The 27,225-nt window shown below is 39.2% G+C and overlaps 1 protein-coding gene across 1 annotated transcript in view; it reads right to left on the bottom strand.

Moving 5' to 3' along the window:
* CTNNA2 (catenin alpha 2) overlaps window positions 1-27,225 on the bottom strand; it is a 1,382,498-nt gene that overhangs the window by 871,601 nt on the left and 483,672 nt on the right. The gene's annotated exons all lie outside the window — the stretch shown is intronic.

Below are 27,225 nucleotides of genomic sequence, written 5' to 3'. Positions count from 1 at the left end.
AAGTCTGAAATCACAGGTGTGGTGTGCCATGAAGGGGCCCTAAGCAACTCTCATTTAAGAGAAACTTTTGCGTAAACATAGTTAACTGACCATATCCACCTGCTGCAACTATAGATCCACTAGTTTCACAAGGAGTCACATTTGACCCCAGCAGCCCCCGTCAATCACAGAGCCATTTCCTGTCCAGTGGGGACTTCTTGGGCAGGCAACCTCTGCTCTCGCTGTAGCCTCCTTACTGGCCCGGGTGAGACCCGCTCAAAACTGTGCCAAGGCTCTTCCTACACTGTCCTCTCTTTCCTGCTAATTTCACAGGCAGTTGACCTGCATAGCAGTTAAAAAGCTCTCTTGGCCTATTTCTGCTGGTTCTCTCCCACCTAATCCTCCACAGACAATTCCTTTATTACACGTCTAATCCCATCTGTTTTGGGATTTGTCTGTCTCCAAGGACCCGAAAGGACAAAAAAGGAGACAAAGTTGGTGAAGTGAGCAACAGCCAGATCTGAGGAGCCTTCTCTGCTCTATTAGGATGCTTTCACTCTGTAAATGCCCCTTCAGACACTGGAGAGTCATCAAGAGTTTGAAACATAACAGTGACATAATCCTGTTTGGCTTTAGAAAGTTTTCCCCAGCAGTCAGGGAAGGCAGCTTTGGCAGAAGGATAAGGCAGGGAGCAATTATCAAGCCTTCAGAACCCAGAAGAAAGATGGGCTGAGTACAAGATTGTGTTTGTATAAAAAAGATTAAGGACATTGTATTGGGACACATTGAGAATGTGAATCTACAAAATTTGGAGATATACTGGCTATAAGAATGTAGAAGGAGTCAAGGATAAAACCTAAATTTCTGGCATGAGTAACATCAAAATGCACATATCAACCAGTTCTATCCTGGGTGTCAGCATCCTGTTTTGTAAGTAAAGTTTTATTAGAACAGTCAGGCCCATTCATTTACATACTGTCTATGGCTATTTTCACACTGCAGTGGAACAGTTTAAAAGTTAGGACAGAAACTGTATGGGTTGCAAAGTTTGGGATATTTCCTGTTGACTCTTTAAGAAAACATTTGCTGATTTTGAACAACTGTTGACAGGTAACAGATAAAGAAGAGCAGGTCTAGAATGTCTATGATTTATTTAAGTAGAAAAGTCTGGTGGAAAGTTGATTATAAGTACTGATATATGAAAATGGGCCAGCTATAAAGTGGAGTAGCCTTAGAATAAAGGCTGGAGTGGCAGCCATGAGAATGGATGTCCTATCCCAAGGCGATGGAACAGAATGAGAAGATCAGTGAATCCCAGACAGACTGGGAAACCCTCAATATATCACAGAAAAAAAAGTCCACAAATGACATGATAAAGAATGGTCAGAGAGATCTGATCAGACCTAGGAATGATTTTATTGCCGTAGTTTACAAGGAAGGATACTAGGGAATTTTATAAAAAGGGTAAATAAGCTCAAGACTGAAAATGTTCAGTGAAACTAAGAGGTAAGAAGTTACCAGTGGCAAATTGTGTGCTTACATGTGTATATCTGTGTGAATGCAATATTTATTTATTTATTTTTATTTATTTTTTTGCAACCCTGCTTTAGTTCTGTTTTACAATTTGTGCTTTTGTTAGTTTTATTCTTAACTGGTAAATATAATTTTTGATTTCCTTTGTTTGCTGGGTCACTCTACTGTACTTTATTTTTGTTGGACTGTTTTGACATTGCTTATGGGTGTATATCAGAGAAGGCAATGGCAAACCACTCCAGTACTCTTGCCTGGAAAATCCCCTGGACGGAGGAGCCTGGTAGGCTGCAGTCCATGGAGTCCTGAAGAGTCGGATACAACTCGCAATATTTATTTATAAACATTTTAATCCAAAAGCCACATCAGGCTCAATGGAAAGTAGTAGAAGCAATTTATTTAACTAAATAAATTGGAGATGAAACAAAAATATTTTCAAATTCATAAAAAAAACTTTCAAATTCATAAAAATATTTAACATTTTCCAGAAGGTTCTAAAAACAACTAGAAAACAGAAAGAACTAAATGATATCAAATTAGGAAGGAATAGATAAAACTACATATGTCTGATTGCAGATGTTATAACTGCTCACTTAGAACAAATGGGAATCAACCAAAAATTTATTGCAAATTAAAATTTTCAAAAACTCATGAAAGCATTTATATTTATATGTAAAGTCAATTGCCTCTATACATACAAGAACTATCCAATTGGGAAGAGCAAATTTATAAGGACAAGAATTACAAAACAACATACACAGAAAAACACACTAAGATGTCAACTAGATACAACAAGAAATGTGCTGAAGAAAGGTGAATGGTGTAGGCACACACTTCAAGCACAGGGCAGAGGCAGAACTGGGACACACACCCTCTAGCTCTGGAGTCAAGTTCAATGGAATGTCCATTTCTCCATCTTAGACACTAAAGTAGTGTCTAGTAGGAGTGTAACGTAGCACATGATTCTTTCTACTTTCAGAAGGTATGGAAAACAGTGAATAATGATCAGAGGTCAAAACTCACAAGATGCTTTTTGTGGTTGTTGTTCAGCTGCTCAGTCGTGTCCAACTCTTTGCAAGCCCATGGACTACAGCATGCCGGGCTTCCCTTCCATCACCATCTCCCGGAGTTTGCTCAAACTCATGTTCATTGAGTTGGTGATGCCACCCAACCATCTCATCCTCCATCATCCCCTTCTTCTCCTCCTGCCTTCAATCTTTCCAGCATCAGGGTCTTTTCTAATGAGTCGGCTCTTTGCATCAAGTGGCCAAAGTATTGGAACTTCAGCTTCAGCATCTGCTACTTTGTTGTTCAGTCGCTGGGTGGTATCTGGCTCTTTTGCAATGCCATGGAATGCACTGCACCAGGCCTTTGTCCATGGGATTTCCCAGGCAAGAATATTGGAGTGCTTTGCCATTTTCTTCTCCAGGGGATCTTCCCAACCCAGGGACTGAATATGAGACTCTCACATTGGCAGGTGGATTCTTTGTACTAAACCACCTGGGAAGCCCACAAAGCTACTTTAATCTACTTTTAGTTATCTATCTCCAACCGCACAGCAGGCATTATAACATACTTCTTCTACCAAGAAGGTAAACAAATATTTCTTAGTCTTTCCTGAGCTATGAATTAACAACCATCTTAAAGCTGAGTTCTTACCTAATGGCACTTATGAGCATGACTGGTGTAGGTGGTAAGATCAAGAACATAAAAGTAATATATTTAATTACAATTATGTCAGTAGAAAAGCTCCAGCACACACATAACCCTAATGGAGTGGTTTTATACCCACAGATTATGTTCCCAAGATTTTTAATGCACAGCTGAGGAAAGACAAGGCCTGGCGTGCTGCAATTCATGGGGTCGCAAAGAGTCGGACACAACTGAGCGACTGAACTGAACTGAGGAAAGTGAAGGTTTTTTTTTTTTTTTTCCTTTACTAGCCAAGAAATTACTTGCTAAAGACTGGGAGAAAAATCTTATTTATTATCTTTACATCTTTCAGGCTTTCACTCTTAATTAAACTCTTTATCTCAAATGCGTACAGAATTTTCAAAATGCCAGAAAAGACAACAACAACAAGATGATTTAATCAATTGTTTTCCTAGCTCTAATCTTATAAACATGGAAAAAGCCAAAGCTAGTGGTATGAGTAAGTTCTGTGTTTCTTTGTTGTTTGTGACAACCCTGTGAGATAAATGTGCCCTGGGTTTTTACTACCTACATAGTTCAAGGTAGCAACTAACGAAAAATAATAAATTGTGCTGTTCTACCTCATAAACACCAGACCTTCACCACCTACTGTCCAACATAACTATTTCAAATCAAACAAGCAGAAGAAAGAATAAATGTCAACATGCCCTTCTCCAACCATTCACTTTCATTTTTTAAAGATGTCGGAAAAAAAGTCTCACAAAGGAAGGTAACATTAGTCAAAGTCATTCTTCTAAAGGAATATGTCATTCTGGTCTGGAGTAATTAAAGCAATGCAAATCAGAAAACTTAAATGACAACGAATGTTTAAGGGAGGGAATATTTCTCCTTTAAATATTCTGAGACTTTTCCTGGAATTGGCAACAATGTACATGTCTTCACCTCCCTTTTTTTTTTTTCTTTTTTTGCAGATGGCACCCCACTCCAGTACTTTTGCCTAGAAAATCCCATGGAAGGAGGAGTCTGGTAGGCTGCGGTCCATGGGGTCGGAAGAGTCAGATACGACTGAGCAACTTCACTTTCACTTTTCACTTTCATGCATTGGAGAAGGAAATGGCAACCCACCCCAGTGTTCTTGCCTCGAGAATCCCAGGGACGGGGGAGCCTGGTGGGCTGCCATCTGTGGGGTCACACAGAGTCGGACATGACTGAAGCAACTTAGCAGCAGCAGCAGCATCCTATTTACCTCTGTGTATTTAAACTGTGTTCTTTGTCTTGTCTTGGGGTATAACCGGGTAGGTTTTTTGGTTTCATTGATAAAATAGCCTTTCCTTCCTTCCTTCTTTTTCTCAACTACGAAGTTCAGGAGTTTTTCTGTTTCTTGATGCACGAAGAAGTACAAAGCCCTGTGGTCTGGAGTGAAGGGTTCCGTAGCCTGGGTAAAACATCAAAATGACTGAGCCTTCCCAGAAAAATGGAAACTTTGGTTCAGTTCAGAGCTTTCTGTGGCTTTGGTCTGTCAAAGTCATCCAGGACATAGAAGTCACAGAGAATTTCAGAGTTGTCAATATTTGTTAAGGCATTTAATTTTATTCACTGTATTATTTTGCTGCTGAAATAATTCCAAACAAAGCATACAAATGAACAAGTCCCAGCAGTATCTATCAGCCAGTCATTCACTAGATGGTAAGACAGCATCACGACTCAATATACATGAATCTGAGCACACCCCAGGAGATAGTGAAGTACAGGGAAGACAGCATGCTGCTGTCCATGGGATCACAAAGAGTTGAATATGACTTTGCTACTGAACAACAACAAAGTATTATTTTTTAAATGTCTATCATGTGTTTGTGTGCTCAGTCCTTTCTGACTCTTTGCGACCCTATGGACTGTAGCCCACCAGGCTCTTCTGTCCATGGAATTCTCCAGGCAAAAATATTGGAGCTGGTTGCCATTTGCTCCTCCAGGGGAATCTTCCCGACCCAGGGGTTTAATTGGCATCTCCTGTGTCTCCTGCATTGGCAGGTGAATTCTTTTACCACTAAGCCACCTGGGAAGCCCAAAATGTCAGTTGTCAGTTTAAAATCTAATAATCCTTCAGGCAGTCTCTTCCAGTCTCCCATTACAGTGTCTATAGATAGAGGGAGGAAAGGAATTTTATAGCCCCAAAAATTGAGAATGACAGACATCTACTGATAATGAAGCATGGTCCTAATTCCGATTCTGAATGCTTTAAATCCTTCTATTAAGATTGACGTCTGAGATAAAAGCATAAATCAAGACCATTTTAATAAATTAACCGAGGTGTCTAAATCAAAAGTGTGTTATTTGTTTAGTTTTAAACACTAATTCTCCCTGTGGTGTATCAATAATTAACACAGATTCATTTTCATCTTTTTCATTCTTTCCCAAGCTTCTCTCCCAGTGTGAATCTTTCTATCTCTAAATACAAAGTTGTTCATAGTGCAACTGGGGTAACATTTGAAATGGAAAATACTATAGGTACTGAGTTTTAATCACCTAATTATTTTTATTAAGCTACAGAGAAACTCTAAGCTTCATTTCTGGATTTGCCTTAATTTTTAAGATTGCATTTTAAAATATATTTCTTAACACTTTCTTCTCAGGCATATACTTAAACTAATTATACCATTTATAATATACTTAAGATATTATTTATAATTAAACAGTTCAGTTTAATTGGAACTAAATGACAAAGATAATGACTTGATAATTATATAGCACTTTTATTCTTAGATATCTAATGTTTTTTGAAAGAGAAATCTAAGACCACATTAATTTCAATTTCATTTGAGAAGAGAGTCTGCTATTTAGCAAGATGGAGTTATATATTTACCAAAGGCAATGGATTAAAAAAGCTGGGTGAGGAAGTCCAGCTGTGGACTCTTCCTCCTGGATGTTTTGATCTTAGGGAAACCGGTTTCATTTTGCCTAATTCCATCATCTGTGTATGTTGCTGAGTTGTTGCAAGCAATTCACGAGCACAGTCTCAAGCTCTGACAAGAACAGTAGTTAACAAATCACAGTAAAGCAAGGCAGAGGTATTATCCTCTGCTTTACATTATGGACTGATCAGAAAGCAAGTGTCTAAACTGTCTTTAATCAAATTGAGCCTTTAGAGGGTTGAAGAAAAAAAAAAAAAACTGATTTTACTCTTTGGCTGAAAACACAGCATATTATTGCTTCAATCCCCATAACTCTCTACATTGTTGACCCTCTTTTTAAACCAGTCTTCATCCACTTTGACTTCTGTGTGAAGTGTTAGTTGCTCAGTCCTATCTGACTCTTTGCGACCCCATGGATTGTAGCCAGCTAGGGTTCTCTGTCCGTGGAATTCTCTTGACAAGAATACTGGAGTGGGTAGCCATTCCCTTCTCTAGGGGATCTTCCTGAGCCAGGGATCGAACGCAGGTTTCCTGCATTGTAGTCAGACTCTTTACAGTCGGAGCCACTTCTGGTGGACTTCTGTGTAGTATTTAATACAATTTACCATCCACTCCTTAAATTAAGCCTCACCTGTGCTAAAGGGCTTCCCTGGTGGCTCAGAGGGTAAAGTGCCTACAATGCGTGAGACCCAGGTTCGATCCCTGGATCGGGAAGATCCCCTGGAAAAAGGAAATGGCAACTCACTCCAATATTCTTGCCTTTAGAACGCCATGGATGGAGGGTGGTGCAAAGAGTCACACATGACTGAGTGACTTCACTTCTTGTGCTAAAGGAAACCATGCTTTAATGTGGGTCTCCTTGTACCTCTCCGACAGCTCCTTCTCTCATTCCTTCCCTAGTTCTCCCTTGATCTACATGAGCAGCTGGCATATCTCAAGGTCCTGCTCCTTGTCCTCAGAAGTCTTCTCAATGCCCTCTTTCCTGGAGAGATCTCCTATCCAGGCCTTAGCCATTATTTAGTCATGAACAAGAACTCAGATCCCATGTCCAGTCTTGTCTCGCGAGGCCCAGGCCCTTCCCTATAGCTACACACTGACCATTGCCAACTAGATGTCCAATCGTCACCCCAAGTATAAAGGAACTCTTCATCTTCCTCCAAAGCTTAGCACCCTCAGTCCTATAAAGGAACAAGCAGGAGAGAAAAACAGGAACCTAAACCCTCACTTCATCCTCCTGGTTCGCTAGTGAGAAATTAGAACCCACAAGAAACCCTCGCTTGACAAAGAGATGAAGTGTTGCTCCCACAGGCTAGGTGCTTGCTGAGACCACGCAGTAAAAACCTGAGGAGTCATTCTGGCTCTGAAGTCCATGTGCTTGCAGCCTCATTCTCTCAGGCACTTCTATTTAAAGATCAAGCATTCTCGTAATATATGCTGTTGTTCAGCTGTTCAGTCATGTCTGATTCTGCAAGCCCATGGACTGCAGCATGCCAGGCGTCCCTGCCCTTCACTATTTCCCAGAGTTTGCTCAAACTCATGTTCTTTGAGTCAATGATGCCATCCAACCATTTCATCCTCTGTCACTCCCCTTCTCCTCCTGCCCTCAGTCTTTCCCACCAGGAGTAAAGTGGTAGAGAGGTGGACAGTTTGGATTAAAATCTTGACTCCAATTCCTTCTAGCTGTGACTTCTAACTGAGCAGGTTGCATAAATGATGAGGGTCTTAGTTTCCTTATTTATAAAACAGCAGCAGTATCAACAGCAGAACAACAGCAGTATTGATAGAGTCGAGTCATTGAGAAAATAAAATAACATATGTAAGGAGCTTAGAATATTACATGGCACAGAGGAGTAATAAATTTTAACAATGAAGTCATTTAAAATAACTCTTTCAAATACTTTGTGTGTGCTTAGTTGCTCAGTCATGTCCAACTCTTTGCAACCCCATGGACTGTAGCCCATCAGGCTCCTCTGTCCGTGGGGATTCTCCAGACAAAATGCTGGAGTGCACTCCCATGACCTCCAGGGATCTTCCCAACCCAGGGATCTAACCCAGGTTTCCTGCATTACAGAAGGATTCTGTAGTTCCACTGTTACTCCACCCTCTACCCCATACTCAGGCCATTGTTGTCTCTCATTTGCTCCATCATCAAACTCTAAATTAACCTCCTTTCTTCTACAGCTTATTTTTCCCTAACAGATCATTCTTAAAATTCTTCTCAGTCCTTCTGCTCCACTGGTCCAAAACCTTCAATGGCTGCCAAACTACCTCTAATTACCAACTACTTGACAACATAGAGATACCGCTTATCTTACCTGGTGGTTCTCCAATTCTATTTTCATCATTCCTTTTGTAAAATTTGTCAAAGTCATCAATAGAACTAAACAATGGCTTGCATTTTTTCATGCAACCCTCAGAATTGGGATGTCATTTTCAGCAAGCACAACTTAAAGAAATGTAACTTCATATCCATTCACTTCAAGTCTCAGTTCAGTTCAGTTCAGTTCAGTCGCTCAGTCATGTCCGACTCTTTGCGACCCCAGCACACCAGGCCTCCCTGTCCATCACCAACTCCCAGAGTTCACTCAAACTCACGTCCATCGAGTCAGTGATGCCATCCAGCCATCTCATCCTCTGTCGTCCCCTTCTCCTCCTGCCCCCAATCCCTCCCAGCATCAGAGTCTTTTCCAATGAGTCAACACTTCTCATGAGGTGGCCAAAGTACTGGAGTTTCAGCTTTAGCATCATTCCTTCCAAAGAACACCCAGGGCTGATCTTCTTTAGAATGGACTGGTTGGATCTCCTTGCAGTCCAAAGGACTCTCAAGTCTCAGTGACCTTCAAAATTCTCTCCAGTCTAATGGCAGTATCTGCCTCTCAATGTCATCTCCCAGGACTCTCCCTAGAAACTCTTGGTTTGAGACGAAGTGGTGCCTGAGTACCACATTCCACCTCCATATGCTTTCATGGGCACTATGATATTAATTCTCTTTTGAAAATTGTGGGCCTCCCTGGTGGCTCAGCAGTAAAGAATCCTCCTGCAATGCAGGAGACTCAGGTTCTATCTATGAGTCGGGAAAGTCCCCTGGAGAGGAAATGATAACACACTCTATATTCTTTCCTGGGAATTCCCACTGACAGAGGAGCCTGGCAGCCTACTGTCCATGGAGTCGCAAAGAGTCAGACATGACTTAGTGACTAAACAACAGCACTGAATATTTTAGTACCTTCCTCCCTGTTGCTTGTCTGAAGCCCATGTTGACCCTATGCAGGGCAGACTATCTTCAACTCTCTGTGTACAAGACTCTCTTCTTAAGTCCCATTATTTAATTCCTTGTCATTTATCATCCAGCTTACCCATTTGGTTCTTGTCTTCTTGTCTGACATTACTATGCATCATTAGTGGGAGGTGTGTGTGTGTGTGTGTGTGTGTGTAGTCTCTCTCTTGTGTGTTTGTATGTGTGTTTAACACAGAGACAGAGAGAAACAGAGGGTTAGGAAGAGACCACCAATTAGGACGTTTTTCCCCCACATTTTTGTATCTTCTACTACACCCAGCTGAATGCTTTGCACATAAGTAGTTGATAAATATTTGCCAATTAACAGATTGAGAATTCCACAGACAGAGGAGCCTAGCAGGCTACAGCCCACTGGATCGAAAAGATCTGGATATGACTGAGCAACTTTCACTTTACTCACTTACAAGAACAATGTTTTTAAATAATTTAAAAAAACTAGGGCTTATCCACATGTTATATTTCTGTCTAAAATCCTCTCCTCCATATATCCTTAAATAGTAAAAATGGCAAGCAACCTGAGAAAAGAATCAAGAAGTGACACGAACCCAATAATCCAGCAACCAAATAATTAGTTACTGGATTGTCAATGGTTTAAATTTTTCTAAGTTTAATAATAGGAAAAACAAACTTCTTATCCCTCAAATTACTTACACTCTATGTCTATGATTTGGAATGTTAAATTATCCACTTAACACAGAAAGTCAATTTATATTTCTCAGAAGCAATTATGACTTAATTGCTGTTATCAACCTAATAAATTACTAGGTGATTTCCACAAACCGGTTATACACTCAGATTTCATGTCTGATGAAAGAATAATTGTATCAATATTCTGCAAATATGAAAAGGAAATTGGTTCATTGGCCACCAGGAAATGCATACACCTTGAGTGTAAACTCATCTATCTTTTTCTGTCTACTTTTAAGTACGCAAATTAAGATGAGAAAGATACATTTTGCCTCTCACAGGAATAATGTGCAATACGTTAATTGCTTTTCAAGAAACACAGCATGGCCTGACAAATATTCTTTGTACTTAATGAGGATGTTATGTTCTCCTTTGAAGTCTGGATTTTGATGTGCATCCGTTGATAATACTTTAAATCATACAGAGTCTTTGTATAACACTGGAACACAGACATCCGAAAAGGGTTAACCTAACTGAGAAGATAATGGATGCCCTTTGGAACACAATAGAATGTTTATGAAGGACTGTCATATCTCCTCTGGGGAAATTGATATGGCCACAGTGCAGGAGGCTAAGAAGAAATTATTGGAGGATAATCTAGTGAGCCACTAAGATCAAAACAGTAAGCATTTTCATTTGTGAATCCTTTCAACAAACGTTTATGCTCACCATATTGATGAAAGTATTAATGAGACCTGGTCTCTGTCCTTCTGGTGTTCACATCTGTAGACACAGAACTGGGAACAGAATAATACACTTACTACTAGTATACTCAATGTCTAGTAGTAACATAAAAGGGACAGTGGTTTAGTTAAAAGGAAAATTAGAGACAGTTTCAAAGAATAAAGCACCCGGGCTGGTGCAATGGGATGACCCAGAGGGATGGTATGGGGAGGGAAGTGGGAGTGGGGTTCAGGATGGGGAACACGTGTACACCCGTGGCAGGTGCGTATTGATGTATGGCAAAACCAATACAATATTGTAAAGTAAATAATAATAATAATAATAAAAAAAAATTTTAAGAAAATAATAAAGAGATACTGATTATCAAAAAATAAATAAATAAAAATACCTTTTGAGAATAGTTTAAAGCCTATACGTACACACTATTATGTCTGAAACAGATAACCAACAAAATATTGGATAGCACATGAAACTCTGCTCAGAATGGATACATGTTTATGTATGGCTGAGTGGCATTGCTGTACACCTAAAACTATAACAACATTCTTAATTGCCTATACTTCAGTATAAAATACAAAATTAACTAATAAAAAAAGGCAAAGATTTCAAAGAAAGCGTCACAAGAGGGAACACGTGAAAGAAAGAGCAATTGTACATCTGAAGAATAACAAACATTAATTATGACAGGACATGGAACAGAAGGTGAGAAAAAAGAGAATCTGAGATAAACGAGGTAGTCGGGGTCCTAGTGAAATGATCTGATGCCATGCTAAGAACTTTAAACTATATTCCAGAGATGGAATTTCACTGGTAAAGAAAACATAATATCTGATTTGCATTTTGGTAAAGCTAGACCATCAGAGGTAATGGGATGGAAGGTGAGCAGGCAGAACAACCAGTGAGCAGGTTATTTCAATGGTTCAGGCCAAAACATGGACCTGAATAAACTGTGGTCATAAAACATGAAGGAGAGAGTGTCCAGCCAAAAATTGTAAAAGGAACTGAATTTACAAGAGTTTAAGATTAACTGGAGAGGAAAGCAGGTAAGACTCTCAGCTTTCTAGATTGAATAACCACATTTATAAAGGTCACTTCTGCTGCTGCTGTGGCCGCTAAGTCACTTCAGTCTCGTCCGACTCTGTGCAACCCCATAGATGGCAGCCCAACAGACTCCCGCATCCCCGGGATTCTCCAGGCAAGAACACTGGAGTGGGTTGCCATTTCCTTCTCCAATGCATGAAAGTGAAAAGTGAAAGTGAAGTCGCTCAGTCGTGTCTGACTTTTAGCGACCCCATGGACTATAGCCTACCAGGCTCCTCCGTCCATGGGATTCTCCAGGCAAGAGTACTGGAGTGGGGTGCCATTGCCTTCAGTCGTGTCCAACTCTGTGCAACCCCATAGATGGTAGCCACCAGGCTCCTCTGTCCCTGGGATTCTCCAGGCAAGAACACTGGAGTGGGTTGTCATTTCCTTCTCTAATGCATGAAAGTGAAAAGTGAAAGTGAAGTCGCTCAGTCGTGTCCGACTCTTTGCCATCCCATGGACTACAGCCTACCAGGCTCCTCCGTCCATAGGATTTTCAAGTCAAGAGTATTGGAGTGGGGTGCCAGTACCTTCACTGCATAAAGGTCACACTTTAAAATAAGAACTACTAAAAGCAAGGCTAGGCTTGACAGGGGAAAAACATTATGTTTAGTTTGAGAGCATTTGGATGCTTAGATGTTATCCAGATTAACATGTCACACAACCAGATGGACACCGGTCTGGAGCTCCAGAGAGAAGCTGGGACCAGAGAAACAGGCTTGAAGCACATGGGACCCCAACCAGCCAAGCCTGGAGGTCCTTTAGTGAAAACTGAACAGAGTAAAGATAGAACTCTAGAGGGAAAAACACACTTAAGTGGCTGGAAAGAGAAGAAAGCCCAGGAGATGGGAGATGTGAGCGTCAAAGAGGCAAGGGGAAAAAAAGTCAATAGAGTCATTCTAGAAAGTTAAAGGAAATGTTACCTGGAGGAAGAATCAGTTTAAGGAAAGAGATGCCTCAGCATGAAAACAGTTACCTGGGCAGTTAAACCTCCACAAGTGGCAGGCTTCTAAGGCAGGTGGCTCGATGACTTGATGACTTTTAAATCTATCAAAATCTAAGATATATTGATTTAAACCCAAAGCACATGGCAAGGTCAAATACACATTTTTGTTTTTGTTGTTACTGTCAGCAATTTTGCACCATCAATACTTTCTCTCCTTCTTAAATGTAAATAGGTTTGAACAGTAAGTATTAATATAACCCTCTCAACTAAACTGACATACTCATTTTGCCTCCTCTGGTCTCCTGCAGATAGGTCACACATTCCTTCTTTCTCTCATTCAACAAACGTTTCTTGAGAGCCAACTATGCACAAGACCATGTTAAGTATCAGCAGTAAAATTGCTACCACAATTTTTTTTTAATGGGATACCTTTTAAAAGAACATGAATTAAAACACATGATAACAAATGCACTACTTCTTTTTACTGTTCATGTAAATGCGTGGATTTACATGTGGATGCATAAAATAGAGAGCTAGTGGGGAGCTGCTGTATAGCACAGGGAGCTCAGCTTAGTGCTCTGGGATGACCTAGATGGGTGGGATGGAGGGGGTGAAGGTGGGAGGGAGGCTCAAAAGGGAACGGGATATATCTATACATATAGCTGATTTAGGACTTCCCTGGTAGCTCACCTGGTGAAGAATTTGTCTGCAATGCAGGAGACCCTGGTTTGACTCCTGAGGGAAGATCTGTCATGTAACTCAGGATTTCCACAAGCTGTGTCAGCAAGATTTCCTGGAGAAGGGATAGGCTACCCATTCCAGTATTCTTGGGCTTCCCTGGTGGCTCAGACAGAATCTGTCTGCAATGTGGGAGACCTGGGTTCGATCCCTGAGTTTGGAAGATCCCCTGGTTGAGGGCATGGCAACCCACTCTAGTATTCTTGCCTGGAGAATCCCCATGGACAGAAGAGCCTTTCGGGCTACAGTCCATGGGGTGGCAAAGAGTCAGACACACCTGAGCAGCTAAACACAGCACAGCGTAACTGATTCCTGTTGTTGTACAGTAGAGGCTAACACAACATTGTAAAGTAATCATACTCCAATTAGTAAAATAAAATAAAACAGTAACTACAAAAAAACCTTCATGTGGAGAGTCATGAAAGATGGAAGCCCTATTACTTCTGAGCAATCTGCCATCTAAGAAAGTGCAGCTCTGTTAGCTTTCTTGCCTGAATAAATGCTATCTACCTATGTTTGCACTCCATGTAGTTGGTATGTTCCTCTTGGTCTCAGTTCTTTTAGGCTCTTTCACTCTTATCTATATTTGCTATGTTCTTTTCACTGCTAAGACTCCTTGTTCTACTCTGTACCTCCCAATCTCCACCCTCACCAGCATTCAGCAATATACAAATTACTGGCCATGTCTTCCACCACTTATCTCTATTCCGCACACACAGCCTGTGGAAAGCCCGAGTTACACGGCAGAGGGTCTGAACTGCTTGAGTTTAAACCAGTCAAAATGTGCATGGTTTTACCATAGTTATTTGCATCCTAGAATTCTCTATTCTGCTCTAGTCTGGCACCACTTAACTGATAAGAAAATTAGCCTTTCTTTACTATAACATACAAGGCTGTGCAAAGCAATTAAGTAGAGCACAGAGATGGAAAGTTGCTAATGAATTACAAAGGATCTCTCCCCACTTCCCCTAGCCCATCCCTGTACACAGACATTGACTCTGAGTGCTGGTTTTAAATTAATTACTCCTTACTTAGGAAAGTAAATAGTGGTCACTAGGGAGTGACGATTTTATAACATACAGCAATTATTCTCTGAGAAAATGTATCTATGTACAACTGGTTTTTGCATAATTATAAATGTATAACCATAAACAAAAAGCATAATGAGCTGAAAATGACAACAAAGAACAAACTGCAGAATTGGGATTGCTGTTGACATTAGCAAAAGATATAGATGGTAAATCAAAGTTACTGGCAATGATTTAGAAAACAGTTTGTTTGAAGTTTCTGGGCCAAAGACACACAGGTGGCTTATATCTTATTTCCCAGCACATGATTCACCAGTAATGAGGCTTGTATTTACATTTTCAAGTATGTGGCAGTCTGACCATTATTTAGTTTTGATTGTAAATATATAAAATTTTTAGAGTCTACTTTGAGGACTAGGTCCATATTAACTAGATTTACAATATAAACTTTGTTAAAATAACACATTTTGAAACATTTTTAACTTACAACCAAATAGGTAAATTTAGATCATTTTCAAAAAAAACAAATTAAAATTAAATTATTTTTATACTGCGAAAGATAATAATACAAAGGCATCCATTTCTCACCAGCACCATAACTAGTATTTATTTAGTGTTTATGTCAGCGAGTCTACAAAGTGTTTTTGTATGTTTTATTAATTCTCGCAGCAAACCACCATGGCCTCATTAGACCCATGGGAAATGAAAGCTTCAGTTCAGTTCAGTTCAGTCGCTTTCAGTCTGAAAGCTTACAGACCTGCTTAACCATCAGGGAAGGCCAGGAGGCAATCAAAACAGTCCCACCTGAAACATGAAAACCAATGGCTTCTTTTACTTCCAGGCCAATCAACAGCAGCTGTTTGACATGTAGTGAGTGGGAACTCTCAAACTCTCCTGTGTCAGTAGACCAGAAAAAAGACAGGGAAGCTTCAGGTTTTTCGAAAGACAACTTAGTGGCAATGTGAGAAAATGGGCTGAAGAAGATTGGAAGACTGGAAAGGAAATCACTTAAAAGGTCTTTGTCAAGATGAGACACAAAATTCTGGCAGACTCAAGTATCCCAAAATATTTATTAACTATGGATCTCATGTGAAAACTGGTAAGCAGGGACATAGGAATTCCCAGCCATCTAATGGAGGAAATAAGACTTTATGACCATAGTGAAATATGGTAAAGCCTAGCAATCATGATAGGTTAAGTGCTTTGGACATTTGCTCTGGAAATTTCAGTTTGAGACAGAACTCTCGTCTTTAACATTCAGCGCTTTCCAAAAACAGAACAAGAAATGGCCACCAATGATTTCCTCCCAGCAATGCCCTCCAAAGGCAGAAGGCACTGCCAGGCGTGTGGAGTAGAGACTTCAGAACTCATGATAAATGAAACTGGATGACATTGAATACCCTTTCCAACTTCAAAGTTTTATAGAGTGATGAAGAAAAGAAAATCTTAGTAGGAAATTAGTTTCAAAATGAATGGACTCTGTGGGTCTCTCCCTGTCTCTCTATCAAGGATAAATAGATAGTGTTCTATCATTAAAATGTCAAGTTTTTTTAATACTGACCTAATTGAAAAGCACTTTTTATTTTTTTAGCATTTTAAATAACATTTCTAAAATCAAACTTTATAAAATGATTAAAAGAATGTATTCAATATTATACCATGACCCACCGGGAACAAAATTTATTTAGTATTTTTTAAACACTAAAATTGAGAATATGTGGGCATGAATTAGTCAGACTTAAGTAAGTGATTACTTTATGTAACCATCTAGTTTCAAGGACACAGTTTTTCCTGGTAATTACTGTGAAAAGTCAATATCTGGGGAGACTTTGTTGGAACTACAACCCTTCAATAAAGTAATAATTTTTGAACTAGGCAAACTAGCAAATGTACAGGTACTCTGGGGGCACCCCTTTTATAAATCTGTAATTCTTAATGGAAATAATTTAGGAAAGACTCTCTGCTGTTTGTGTGTGCACATGTATATGTGTGTATGTGTAAAATAAGATTGGTTTTAACCTTTCAAAAATAAAGATTTTGTGTGCCTAAGTGAGAGAAAGATGACAAGGACACAGCAAATGGAGTAAAATGTTAAGAATAGGTGAATCTAAGTAGAGAATATGTGGTATCCTTTATACTTGCAATATGTCTGTAAATAGTTTCACTTTTTTTCAAGCAAAATATTTTTTTAATTAAGGAATATTAGTGAGAAAAAGTTTTGGAAATAAATACAGGGGGTAAAAATTCATAGCACACACACACCCATATATGTATATTCAGATGTATATATGTGCGTATGTGTGTGTGTGTATATATATATATATATATATATATATGAACCACTTTGCTGTAGAGCAGAGATTAACACAGCATTGTAAAATAACTATACTTCAATAAAAAACACTAATACAATTTTTTTAAGATTGCTTATGCTTTGGCCAAGCCTTGTTTGGAAGTTGCTGTGCATGACGGTGTGGATATGGCTGCAGGAAAGTGAACAATATTATTGTATCTACCGTCTGAGCCACCAAGGAAGTCTACTCTATCTATAGCTACTGTCAATTAATTAACAACTTTTCAATCAGGCCCTGATTCCTAAGGCTTTTCTAGGCATCAGGTTTAGCACTAACTTTGGTTAGAAGATGTCTGGCTGACATTTCTGTTAAGAGAAGTAGGGTTAAGAGGAAAAAGTTATTAACCTACCATGGATTGGGCACCTATGAATGTTCATACCATAAAATTACTGTCACACTTTTGAGGAGTCAACATTATTACTCCCTGTTATAGACCCAGAAGCAGAGGCACAGAAGGAAGAGTTTTCGTGTCTGGATTCAGACATAAGCTTGTTTCATTCACCCTGCACCATGCTGTTCCATGATGCATGAGGGAAGCCAGCATGACCAGAAGATAAGCAGGGCCTCAGTTACGCTCTCACTACCTCAGCCACCTTCCCGTCTTACTGTCATGCACATCTGCGGGTAACCATTTCCCTACAGCCTTCGCTCAATGCATGTGTATAATCAGAACAAAACAGGGCATCAGAGAACATGTGGAGAAATGAGCAATGGGACTCAACAGCTTATAGCGAAGCTTCCCAAATACGCTGCAGGAGAAGTTCCAGAAGTGTGTTAAGGAATTTGGTTGGTGAAAAATCCAAATGAGTGTTTTTAGGGGCAGGAGGGGTGTGTGTGTGTGTGTGTGTGTGTGTGTGTGTGTGTGTGTGTGTGTGTTTACTTCACCACAGAATCAAATTAAATCTTATCCATGAGTACCAAGCACATTGTCATTACTGTATCATAGGAAGCACACGAGAAGGGGGAGGTATAAATCTGGAGGGCTAAGTATAGATAAGCACTTCTAACATAAGAAATCATAAAGAAAAATAAGACTAAGGAAGTAAACATTTTAAATAGATCACACTTTTCACCATTTAAGAGTTCACTAGATAAAAAGACTTGCTTGGTTCCCAAATTTTACAGTATGATTAATAAATAAATGATAATCAAAATATTTGCCATCATACATTTAGACAGTTTAGAATATGATAATCAATTACATTAGTATTCACTATTAGATTTAGTGCTAATTATTTGAAATAAAGATGAGCTCAGATCCAGAGAATCAATGTTCCTAATAGAGAAAATCATTATCCTGGGGAAAATACAGATTCTCCCATTTCCCCTTGTGAAAAGAAATAAAACCAGATTGGAAACATAACACTTTTTTGATTAAAGACGTCAGGGAGGCAAATAAATGAGAATTTGAACCGCAATTTTCAAGAAGGGTATTTCAAATCTCATTCTGTTATTTGCTCAGTGACTTTTTGCAGCTCTATGTTTGCTAATTGAAATGTAGAAGAGAAAATTTAATTGCCTTGGGATATTCCTTGTTGTAATTATAATAAGACATACTATAAAGGCAAATGATGCTATCAGGAAATACTCTTAGGCTTATTACACCTTAAAAAAGTTAAATTTTCTTGGAAGCAAGAGGATATGAGAGGTATCAATATTCCGGAATAAGATTTCTCAATGATAAATGATGAAGCCAGATAAATGGGTCTCTGCTTTCTTGCTCAGGAAGAATACCTTGTCCCAGATGCTGGCTGACTGCCTCATGCTCTGCCAACAGAACCACCCCAAACTCTCCACCTGCCCTGAGCATCTCTTGTTATAATCTGCATCTGTATCTATCTTTACTGCCACCCCAGGGTTACAAATTTCAAAAACGGATTAATGCAACATCCATTGCATAAAGTTAGTGTACAGAAAGGTGTCACAAGCAGACTAACAATTCTCTGAAGGCCAACTGCACCTTCTTGCATCCCCTGAGTTTGGACCACGTAGGATGGATTTAGTTTGTGCTACACTTACAGGTAGAAAGAAACTCACTGGAGTATGACTTAATATTCTATTTGACCACCAGATGTCAGTGCATAGTAAAGAATGCTAAAAACACCACTGCTTGTTTCTGGGTAGCAAGACTATTTTGGTGAGTTTAGTTTCCAGAGTGAAACCAGGGCAGATAAATTCAGAGATAGTCCATAGGGAGAAGATATGAGACTTGCTGGGTCTTCTACCTTGTAGTTACTGATATTATGTCCTAACACATAGGAAAAGTTCTCCACTTTAATAGTTCTCCACTGTAATAGTTCTCCACTGTAATAGTCTGTTGTTGCTTTTTAAAAGTAAAATAAACACTAATAAACGCATGCTAATTTGGAGCTCTGGTGGCTCAGATGGTAAAGCATCTGACTACAATGCAGGAGACCCAGGGTCAATCTCTGGGTCGGGAAGATCCCCTGGAGAAGGAAATGGCAACCTACTCCAGTACTATTGCCTGGAAAATCCCATAGATGGAGGAGCCTGGTAGGCTACAGTCCATGGGGTCGCAAAGAGTCGGACACAACTGAGCGACTTCACTTTCACTTTCACTTAAACCTAAATAGCTTAAACTAAATTAGAAAAATCCTAGATGTTGTAGAATTTGGATTAAAAAAATTCAAAATATATATCCATAAATTACTAGGCATTTAATAGTCATATTGGTGGGACTGTAAATTAAAAGCCAGGGAAAAAAAGAAATCAATGCAAGAAAGTTATATTATATAAAAATCAAATATCCCACAAAGGGCTGAAAGTTCTCAAGATGTCCCAGTTGGAATTATAAAAATGTTTGCTTGTTTGTTTGTTTGAATAATTAAATCTTACATTAATTATTTGGATATATGAAAATAAGAAGTATGGTTCTCAAGGTCTATTGATTATGCTTCTTCAACATGGTTCAGATACATACACTTCTTCCCATTTCTGCTCCCACAATGTACTGACATGCATAACCTCTCACTCTAATCACTCTCATATACTGCAGCTTTGCCCTTTTCAAATCCATTCTCCACCTTGCAGCCAAAAGCAAAAGTGAAGTCGCTCAGTTGCGTCCGACTCTTTGTAACCCCACAGACTGACTATAGCCTACCAGGCTCCTCGGTCCATGGGATTTTCCAGGCAAGAATACTGGAGCGGGCTGCCATCTCCTTTTCCAGGAGACCTTCCCAACCCAAGGATTGAACTTACGTCTCCCGCATTGCAGGCAGACGCTTTACTGTCTTAGCCACCAAGGAAGTCCTGCTGCTGCTGCTGCTGCTGCTGCTGCTGCTAAGTCACTTCAGTCATGTCTGACTCTGTGCGACCCCATAGATGGCAGCCCACCAAGCTTCCCTGTCCCTGGGATTCTCCAGGCAAGAACACTGGAGTGGGTTGCCATTTCCTTCTCCAATGCATGAAAGTGAAAAGTGAAAGTGAAGTCGCTCAATCATGTCTGACTCTTAGCAGCCCAATGGACTGCAGCCTACCAGGCTCCTCCATCCATGGGATTTTCCAGGCAAGAGTACTGGAGTGGGGTGCCATTGCCTTCTCTGAGGAAGTCCTGAGGGATATGTGAAAACACAAATCTGACCAGGCGTCCCTCTGCTTAGATCACCAGCCACTCCCTAATGCCTCCAGTTTGAAGCCCAGCCCCCTGCATGGTCTACAGGGCCCCAGAAGCTTCCTCCAGCTTCTGGAGCCCTGTAGGGAGCTTCCTCCAGCTCCCTCCCAGATTTCTCCCTGGGCTCCAGAAGCAAATAGCTTACACATACTTTACCCACCATGCCTCTGCATGCAAGGATGTTCTTTCTGTCTGAGAAACCTTCTCATTCACATTCATCATGTTAATTCCTGCTCATGCACCACCTCTTCCAGGAATTCTTGGATTTCACTCTTCCTAATCTTATCTCTGTCACATACACAGGTTAGGTGCCTACTATGCATGTAGGTGTATATGATATGGCAGCATTTAACACTGCAGTAACTATAGCTGTTCAGTAAGCATTTCTCCTTTACACCTTCATGACCTCTCTTAGCTCTCCTATACTGAAACCTTATTCCAAGGCCTAGAGTTGCTATCTCAGTAACTTAAGTTCACATATTCTTAGTTACTTACAGGGTTTGAAGTAGTAGCCAGATACCTGAATCCAAGTTCTGAGCTCTTACCAAAATCCTAGGCTACTTCCAATAGCCATTAAGTGGGAATCACCTCATAGGAATACAGTAGAGGGCATTTTTAAGTATTAAGCACTTAATACTTAAAAAAAGCATTAAAAATTAACACATATAACTGTACAGACATTAAGCCTTCAAAAATATTGGCATGAACTCAGAGAAGCAGAAAATTGCCGAGCTTGTCTGCCCTATCTTATTAGTACCTGAATTAGAAATCTGAAATTGCTTTCCAAAAGCTAAGCGGTCATGCTTACTGGCTTTCATTTTTACGCATTTGGCGTCCACCTTGCTAATCCTTTCCTGCCAGTGTGTTTATAGTATTCTGATGGGGTCTGTTCCTCTTCTCTCTCCACCCTCACTCTCATGTAAAGAAATACACAGAAAACTTTTTATCTTCTTAGCCAAACATGAAGGTTCCCAGATTTCAGTAGGAATGACTGTACACAACATCAGAGAAGGAGAGGAGGCCTGGGGTAAGCCTTTCTGATAAATAACTATGTTGATTTCCACAGCAAAAGGGAGGGTTAGAACTGGGAAGGGACTGAACAAGACGCTCAGTAAAATGTCTTTTTCATGGTGGCCTCCCTGCTTACCTGATGTTGTAGAAATCATGAAGCAATAAAACCCTTTGAGAATCCATGAGCCAGTCATAATTTTGGTTCATGAGTCCTTAAGGGACCCATACTTGCCCAGGAGCATCTATCTGGGCCTAGTAATAATAATAACAAATAATTTCCTATTCTAAAAGACAAAGAATGATATTTGGAGAAGGGGGTCAAAAGAGAAACTCTACTTCTTCAGATTCATTCAACACAGATCTCTGAAGTCAGGTATGTGGGCCTCTGACTTAAGTGATCTGATAACCCTCCAGCTCTCCACTGGAGCTATATTCCAACTGGATCCCAAACCCAAATCCAGGGTTGCTATTACTATCAGATACCCAGAAACTTTTTCTCCATGACCCCATTTCAGGAGCTGGTGTCCTGAAATGACTGCTGCCACCTGGAATCCTTCTGCTTCACCTCCTTCTTTGGACTAGATATTCTGGAATATGAGTGCACCCACTGAGACCAGCACACAGTTGAAGTCACTCTAGGGAGTGAACACTGGAGCACTGGCTCCCTGGGGAGTGACAATTCTCTCCCACTCAGTCCCTTCACCATGTCGGATTACATTCCCTTGCCACCCTCATCCACCTGTAATATAGGTGTAACATCATTTCTCACTTTCACATTCCAACATTTCCATCCACTGAACACCAGATCAGTGAGAAAACCGAAACTAGATCAAGAAAAGAAAATACATTTAAATAGAAGGAGGAAAAAAAGAAGAAAACATGAGAAAGTAGATGGGAGGTATGAAAAATTAGGCAGAAATACAAGTGACAGCTCACATAGAGTATGTATGTCATGATGACATTTCAGCTCAATGTGGTTGTGACCAGACTGTCCTACTTCTCAGGCACAGATTTAAATCTTGCAAATGAGAAGTAATACAATGAAAGGGAAAGTATAGTTAATACTATTCAACACCTTCCTCCCTCCAAAGTTGAAGCAGTCAAGAACTAGAGAATAAGAGTGCAAAGGTTCCATGAATGCAGGGTCCCCCGAGATCCTCAGACATAGTGGACATATGAGGACATAGAGGAGAGACAGGAGCAGATGACAAGCTGAAAGAGGTAATAGCCAGTAAGCAGCAAGTAGATTGGAATCACTCCTTAACACTAAGCAAAAAAAAAAAAAAAGGGGGGAAATATGAGAATATGGTTAATTATGGTAGTCAATTTTATTTCATTTTCTTTTTTGGTTATAGAATACATTTTCCTACAGGCTGAGGGGACTGAACAAGTGCAGAAGAAGAAACTGAACATGAAAGAAAAATAGAATTACTAATCAAGCAAATTCTCAAGTGAAATGGGAGAAGAAAGAAGCAAAAACACAACCAGAACATTTAAGATGAGAGGAATCTGAAATTAATATTAGAGGAATTGTCTGATTTAAAAGAAAATAAAAGAGAAATAGCTATTGATTTTAAAGACTAGGTCATGAATGGTGTGAATTTCCATATTTGGAAAGCATCTTTATCTATAAAAGAAAGTTTCAGAAAATAAGATATGGTACGTTCTCTTTTCTTTTAAGGAAATTCTGTAGGAATAATTTTTCATTCTCCTCTCTCCCATTCTTGAAAGTTTTCCAGTAGTCAGCATTGACATTATAACATGATTTACTTCTGAGCAGTCATTACATTTTTCTAAGCTCTTTCCAGTATCCCCCAGTAGATAGTTTCACTAGATAAAATTAACTACCTCAAACTGCCACGTTTTAAATAGAGGCTGATAGTGCCACTGATTAGCAGTCATTTTACTTTTTGCTGTTGTATCATTAGAGACTGTCTTAACAGTTTCAAGTTGTTAAAATACCAGGTTTCTTACTTCAGTCTTTTATTGGATAAATCACTACAGCAACTATTCATGTAGACAGGATAACAGCACCAGAAAATCAATCACCAATCATTGAGATCTAATTATAACTACCCAGGTAAAAATCAATCCTATAATTTTAGATGAAGGCAAAAATACTAATTTTTCCCTTGTACTTAATTTACTAAGAAACTCAAAGCCACTTCTGCATCCTACCTCTTGAAAAACTGTTTGACACAATGATGACTATTATTATGAAATGGACTTCAACATCAGGAGACGACTGAAAATGTATTTTCTATTTATATGGTTCCTTTTACTTCAGAATCTCAAAGTTGTTTGACTTTTTCAAATTCCTATTACCTTGGCAAGCATTAAACCAAGCATCAGGAAGGAATGTTACCAGAAAAGTAAATCACAGGAAGTCTGAGTGAGTTTCTCATCCAATGTAATATCAATTTGTTTAATATCTGAGAATAGCATTTAGAATTCAAGACAGATGCCTGTGAATTCTAAATCAATTTCAAGCCAATATGCCTGGGAAATAAAAAATGCTAAAATATTCATTATGTAAATATGGAAGAGAAATGTGTAATTTTGTTACAAAGTAAAGAGCAATAGAACATTATTTTTAGTGAGAAAATTTCAAATATCGTTAAGTGCTATCCAGATTTTTGGTGTAGCATTACACCAGTGGTAGCATTATTACTTTTGAGAAGGTACTGAAATTAATTGCATTTATTAAATAACTGTTTTTAGGGATCCACACCAAATGGAGTTAGTATCTAATTCTACCGCTAATTGAGACAGTTCCACATGTTGATTTTTGTCAACATCTGAGAAACAAAATTTTAGACATTAAATAATGCTTTATGCAATTTACATAGCTTGAGAACTAATAGTCATTTAATAATAGAATATTATTTGGTTAATACACGTAGCTAATAGAATATACAATGACTTAGTTTACATATACTTAATGTAAGAATAAACCACCTAGTTAATATGTATAATGATATATAAAGTTAACAAAATATAATTAGTGAATTAGTTAATTTTTTAGACAGTTTTTATTTTTAAAAATAACTTCAATTATTATATTCATGTGTTAATTTCCCAAAGCCTTCCTTGTCCAGCATGAGAAGATGCCACCCTATTAGAACAGGTGGAAAGTATATCAACATATTTTACTAATAGATTTTCCCCATATGGCCTTAAGTTTTTATCTTCTGAGTCTAAAGGTATAATACCCAGTGATGCCTCGATTGTTAAATTCACTGTGGCTAAAGACTCCTTTTCGGAGAAGGCAATGGCACCCCACTCCAGTACTCTTGCCTGGAGGATCCCATGGACGGAGGAGCCTGGTGGGCTGCAGTCCATAGGGTCACTAAGAGTCGGACATGACTGAGCAACTTCACTTTCACTTTTCACTTTCATGCATTGGAGAAGGAAATGGCAACCCACTCCAGTATTCTTGCCTGGAGAATCCCAGGCACTCTGGAGTCGGACACGACTGAAGCGACTTAGCAGCAGCAGCAAAGGCTCCTTTTAATGAAAATCATCGAGATAGAATGAGAACGGGAAGCTGCAGGCATCATGTTCTTGGGAAGAAGGTGGCAGCTACTGAAGTGTCTGGACTGTCCTTCAAGAGAGTCCTCTGTATGTGCACCTCTACATTATTACCAGGTCCTCACTTAGGTTTTACTGTTTACTTTTTTATTATAAAATAAACTATGATTATACTGCAATTGATCAAAATCTAAATAATCTACCTATTCTTAATTTTAAAAAGCACCATTTCCAAAAAAAAAAGCATCATTTCATGAAATAATTTTGTATTTGACACTGTAATTTTCTATTCTGTTTAACTGATGAGACATTTTTTGTCTAATGTACTCACTAAAAATATGGCATTACAATGTGTTAATATCTAAGTGCATGACCTACTCACTTTTGTTTCCTTAAATTGTGGGTTCATCCATTCATATTCCAGAAAAACAAACCAACAAAAAACCCTTATCATCACTCTATCAAGTTCCAAAAAAACACCCTCCTAGAATTCTTATAAGGACTGTATGAATCTTACAAAAATTGATATGGTCAACAGTTTTTCCTACCTCTGATCCTGACATCTTTTACCAAAAAGGAAAACTTCCCCCTGGTAAAGGTTTCCCTAGTGGCTCTGATGGTAAAGAATCTGCCTGCAATGTGGGATACCTAGGTTCTACCCCTGGATCAGGAAGATCCCCCAGAGAAGGGAATGGCAACCCACTACAGTATTCCCACCTGGAGAATTTTACGGCCAGAGGAGCCTGGCAGGCTACCATTCATGGGGTCACAGAGTCGGACACAAGTAAGCGACTTTCACTCACTCATTCACCCCTTAGTAGAGTATTCAATTTCCTCTCTTATGTCCTCTGTATCTGTATCAGGATTATTTCTAGCATCTATAAATAAATAAAATTAAGTATTAAAATAATAATTTTGTAAATTTAGTAAAATAAAAGTATTGTTTTTACTGTTCACTTTGTAAACAGGATCTCTTTTCCATTATTTCATTTTTTTTTTTACAGTATGGAAATCTAGTGACTTTTATATGTTTATTTTAAAACTGATAAACTTATTGAAGTGTCTTATTAGTTCTAATGAATTTTATGTTGTCTCCTAAACCTTTGTGAATACACTACATATTAAGACCCAATTTCTGGTAAATACTTGAAATTTATTACAATTAATCCTTATAAAATACTTTGGAAATAATACATAGTCTGAGTTCAATATGTATATATATATTTCTTTGACTAACTTAAAAAAATAAGGGAAAGAGGAGAGCCGTCTGTGAAAACAGGGAAGAATTATCTGTGTATGCCTATTATCTGGGTATGTGTGCATGCTTAGTCACTCAGTCATGTCCGACTCTTTGCCATCCCATGGACTTCAGGCTCCTCTATCCATGGGATTCTCCAGGCAAGAACACTAGAATGGGTAGCATTTCCCTTCTCCAGGGGATCTTCCACACCCAGGGATCAAACCTGGGTCTCCTACATCGCAGGAGAATTCTTTACTGAGCCACTAGGGAAGCCCTTATCTGTATATAAAGTGTTATAATTATCTCTCCTTTGTATCATCCATTTCCATGCCTTTAATTATCATTTTCTCCTGGTCCTCTTTTCTAACATGCAGTCAATCATCTCCTGCCAAAAATTCATGTCTACATATCCAAGAGCAAAATCATCATTTTTTTACACAGCTGTTAAATAACTGATTTTTCTCCTGTGAATTTCTGTTACATTGTATTTTATCATTTAGAGTCTTGGTTCATTCTTTGTCCTTTTTCTCCTCTATAGGAAAGCATAACTCTTAAAAGCAGATGCTACTTATTTACAAATGTCTGTAGCTCACAACACATATAGGCTCTCACTGAAAATGGGATAAACTCAACTGAATTCCAACTTTTCACAGATGGGCCATATCCTGACCCAGAGAGTGGTGAGAGCTGTTAGCCTGGACCGTTGATGACAGGCATCCTTCCAGCTCATTTTGTTGCCTCGAATATACCCAGGCTCACTGAGCCCTCCTTCCACTGCTTCCCTCATTGGGACACACCCCTAGAAACAGCAGGTTCAGAACGTGAGTCATTCAGGGGACTAGCAGAGGTGCCACCTGGGGCGCGGTGAGGCAGTCCTGATGCAAGGAAGAACGGGATCCTGGATAGGATGAGAGAACAATGGA

The sequence above is a fragment of the Bos mutus genome, chromosome 11 (assembly GCF_027580195.1).
Source record: "Bos mutus isolate GX-2022 chromosome 11, NWIPB_WYAK_1.1, whole genome shotgun sequence".
In the NCBI taxonomy this organism is placed as follows: Eukaryota; Metazoa; Chordata; class Mammalia; order Artiodactyla; family Bovidae; genus Bos; species Bos mutus.
Note: the sequence above shows the minus strand (reverse complement) of the source record. Positions and strands in the feature narration are given on the sequence as shown.